Below are 4894 nucleotides of genomic sequence, written 5' to 3' on the forward strand. Positions count from 1 at the left end.
TCACGAGTATCTCAAGTCTCCAACCAATGTGATCTAGTGGCATACGGTTGCACCTCACATGGGAGGGGGTGGGTTCGAGCCTCAGTGGAGGCAATATTGGCTCTTTGTGCTTCATTTGGTTGAAAAAGTAGCTATGAACAAATATTACATTGAAATAAAGTCAATAGTACTCGAAAAAAAAAGTCTCCAACCAATGAGTTTTAAATGAAGTCTACACAAGTTTAATTTACTGGTTCAGTAGGTAGTATTTGCGATGAGTTTAGAGGAGAAAATTTTTGGGTTGAAGGGATTGAGGAGTTGGAGTTGTAGGGTGACATTTTGATTTTGTGTGTATGTGTATATATATATAAATTATAATTGAATTTAGATATGAATGCTTTGTCACATTAGAATTAGAATTAAATACTTCATAGTTAATAATTAAAATGAGTTTTCAAAATAAGAGAGTAATGGAATTGGGTTAAGGGTAGGCTATCAATTATTTTAGAAGGATTTGATTCCCATGATTAAACCAAACACTCCACTCCAAATCTTGTGTCATAAACTCTAATTTTAGAGCTTTTGTCAACGAGGCAATCCGACTATGCTGTAATATCTTTTGTAGGATTTACAATTTTAAAAAATAAAAATAAAATAAAATAAATAAAACTACATGATACTCTGATCACCTGACACATCTAAGTTCAGTGATATATCAAATTCTAACCATCTAAGCTCAGTGATATATCAAATTCTAACCAAAAGGTTTGAAGGAATCTTAGGGTGTATTATTATTATTATTATTATTATTTGAATACAACAAACCCTATTACATTCTAGTATATGTTCATGCATACTTCATCAACCTGTTGAAACACAAAGGGTCAGTATCACCTTCAGTGAGGCTCAATCTCATGACTTCACATAAGGGTATGCCACTACATGCCATCCTAGGGTGTATTTAATCAAGATTTTTATAAATTTTAAAAGACTTTTAACGACTTTAAAAGTTTGTCGATATTTGATTCAGATTTTTAAAGACTTCTTAAATGTCTCATAATAAGATTTTGGTAGACTTTTTCCTCATAAGTATAAATAGTTAAATCCAACCCTCCAACTCCATTTTTTTTTTAAAACTTTTTCTACAAATTTTTTTTTCTATATGAACTAAACAAAATTTTCATCTATTCTTGTCAAGTTTTACGGTACATTTAATAATTTTCTTTAAAAAAATTAATATAGAATTGATCAACTGCAATTTAGTTTTGTTAATGACAAATTTACACAAACTAATATGCATATAGATTCTCAAGATCCACCATTCTCACAATATACTTCATCAATACCTCAAGAGATAAATGTGGAAGAACTTTAACAAATTATTATAAGGAAAAAAAAGAAAGAAATAGGATCCAATATGAAGGGAATAATAATTCAATTGAGGAAACAAATCAATCTAATGTGTTATATAAATTTTCTAACACTCTTAATTCAATTGCTGCTGATATCCCTAGTTTGTGGCAAAAAAAAAGGAAAAAGAAAATTGTTGTTGTGATGCTACGAACTATTAAAGAATTCCTGAACTTAGATAGTGATACTTGTTTTTAGATGGTTGAACATGAAACAAAGAACGATATGTTCTTAAATATGTCACCACAAGATCGTTATGATTGGATACTGTTTAAAATGTCTAAATGAGCATTCAATGAGAGCATGCAAATGAATGGAGGGCTAAAATAGCTTTGGATATGCAAAGAGATACCCAACAAGGCGAAATAAATGCCAATCAATGATAATTGTACTAACAAGATGAATATTTTAATTCATACTTTTTGATTCTAGACATTTTGATAATTATACTCCGTATTACTCAACATTGATTGTTTCATTAGTTTAAGAAACATATTTATTGGTTATTATATCATTTAGTGAAAATTCATTGATATTGTATTTATGTATAATACACTCTATTTTTGTGTCAATCAATTTTTATTTTTACAATGCATTAATTTATTTATGATTTATAAAAATATATTACGGAGTATATATTATAAAAATTTTTATAAGAAAACTATAAATAATGTATTAATAGAAGAGCAAATATCAATTTTGGTCCCACGACTATTAGCAAAATGACAATTTTGGTCCACATGTTTAATTTCTACCAATTTTGGTAGCACGACTACTGTTTTAGTGCCAGCATTCATTGCGTCGGTCACCAATCCGTTTAAAACGTGCGAAAATCTAAAATTTTTAAAGGTATTTTCGTCATTTTCAACTCAATATCCCAATTTGAGAATGAATAAAGATATTTAAGCCCTAAGATCGATTGCAATTCACAATTCTCCTCATCAAATTAAAATAAAATTAGGAGTTGGTTTCTGCTATGGTTTCCTCCGGAAACTGTACTGGTTTCCCATGGTTTTCGGTAGAAACCTATACATAGTATAGGTTTCCGCATGAAAACCAATTGTTTTCCCGCCGTCTTGCTCTATTTCGGCCAGTGTAGCCCTGCTTTGTCCATGTAACCATTTCCGGAAAATGACTTCCGGGAAAAAATTTCATAAGTTATTTTCTGAAATTTTGGCTTGATTTTCCTTGATCAACGGAAGTTGTTTTCCGTTGACCACATTTTCCAAGCGTTCCCACGCAAAGGAAACCCGAAAAATGATTTCTAGAAATCATTTTCTGCGTTTCCAAACACACCCTTAGTTGTGAATAATTGTGAAATTGTCATTGTATTAACTTATTATTTAAACACTTAATTTAGAGAGTTATTTCTCTTTTATTTTGTTTTTATTTTTTCTTTCACTAACAATCAATCATTTTCATATGATCATATCCATTCTCTCTCTTTCTCTATATGTTACAAATGAAGATATTTTAATCCTATAACTGATTTGAAAAATGAAAACAAAGTAATATATGATAAAAATAGTCCTGTATGTTTTCTCTTTTGGCATGTATGTATTTATGCATGCATGTATATTATGAAAGTGCAAAGTGAAGGTGTTTGTGTGCGAAATGAGTGAGAAATAGGTGTGATGGAACTTTTTCCATTCAATGCTCATCAATTTCATTCACTTTAAAGGTGGGGTGGGTGGTCCTTTTGATCCCCATTTGGTTGTAGAGATAATGACAGCATCCTTGTGGCAAACAAAAGAATATATTATAGTGCCTCTTTGGTAGTGGTGATGACCATCATTTCATCATGTTTTGCTCCAATTTTAGTGTTAACCAAATCATAATCCACATGCTAATTATTCCATAATTAATTAATTGAGTAATAATACAAGTACTTTTTTTTTAATAAACTATGGCCTGGTAACATCGTTAGCTTATCAGTTAATTTTGACTTATTTGACTACTATTAGCTGTCTGACTTGGTTAAAAATTCAATATAAGTGTTTGATTAATTAGCTTTTTGTAGCAACTTATTGCCTTAAAATGCTAAAATTTAAAAAGCTGCTCAAAGTAGCTTTTTCAATAACCTTTTTGAGACTCATTTTAGATGTAATCAGCTATCAGCTAATAGTTAATTTACCAAATGTCTTTCTACAATCAGCTAATGCTATCAATTAATCAAACACACTGACAGAATCAACTATGAGCTATTTACCAAACACCCCCATATGAGCTAAAATTTTTCACCAAATGATGTGACAATAATTTTTATTTATTTATTGATTACTGTGAATTGATCAATTACACCTCGCATTAGAAAAAAATATATATATACTTATTAATCAAATACATGTCATATCACAAATTATATCATGGATTTAAGTACATAAAAATAATATTGTATGTACATAAAAATAACGCTGCAAGTACATACAAATAGCAGCATCAACAGTGGTTAATTTATTTTTTTTACTGTAATGAATTTATGTACCTACAATAGTGAACTTTTGTTCTTGTAGTAGTGACTTTAATGAACCAAATTATGTATATAAACTATAAAGTAATGAATTTATGACCAAATACTTTGTGATTTGATGGCATCTGCTGTTTTTATAAGAAATGTCTTTGTGAAGCAGATACTATAGATATGTTAGAGACTAAAAAAAATAATGATTTTATGTACTTGTAGATTTATTTACAAAAATTGGAAAAAAATAATATGGTATCATTTAAAATATCTCAATTAAAATTTTTTAATGAAATATTTTTATATATTAATTTTATTAATTTTATTTATACAATTTTTTAAAAAAAGGTAAAAAAAAAAAATAAGGAGGTAAAATTATTAAACAATGTCACCTTCCACCTAGTCCACCATTCCAGGATATAATTACTTAGGTCCAACCGGGAGTTGAACCCAGGTCGTTGGATTCAAAGTCTAGAGTGCTAACCACTACACCATAGAACCACTGGCTCCACAATATAATTACTACTAGTTTCATAAACTGCCATGTCAAAGGTGAATGATTTTAATGAAAATTTTGATCTATATAGTCTAATTCTTTATTTTTACTCTTTAATCCTTACTAACATACCACGTGCCAATTGACTTTAAAGAAGTAGTGTTACACTTTTTTTCTTTAATTTTTTTTTTCTAATAACAATCAAAACAGGTGATGAGAGTAATAATTTATGAGAATATACGAAATATATTTCTATTGAATAATGAGAATTTTCTCTCATGTCATAAAAGCATAAAAGTGTAACTTAAAAAAGAAAATGAGTTAATGTTACATGGAGTCCTCCGATTAGAGTGATTTTGTCACGTTTAGTCTTAAACTTTTAAATTTACCACTCGTGGTCCTTCGCCTTTCAAATTGTTACCATTCGTGGTCAAAGTTAACCACATATTCCTTCAACTTCCAAAATTTAACCAGGTGTGGTCCTCTTGGAACTTGGAAGGACCATAAATGGTTAAAATTTGATAGTTGAAGGGTCATGGATGGTTAAC

General features: G+C 29.3%; 1 non-coding gene across 1 annotated transcript; it reads right to left on the minus strand.

Moving 5' to 3' along the window:
* Positions 1 to 4279: 4279 nt before the first annotated feature.
* On the minus strand, positions 4280 to 4351 carry TRNAQ-UUG. Its single transcript has one exon. It is a non-coding gene; the product is annotated as a tRNA-Gln (tRNA).
* Positions 4352 to 4894: the final 543 nt, after the last annotated feature.

This window comes from Ipomoea triloba, chromosome 12 (genome assembly GCF_003576645.1).
Source record: "Ipomoea triloba cultivar NCNSP0323 chromosome 12, ASM357664v1".
Lineage (NCBI taxonomy): Eukaryota > Viridiplantae > Streptophyta > Magnoliopsida > Solanales > Convolvulaceae > Ipomoea > Ipomoea triloba.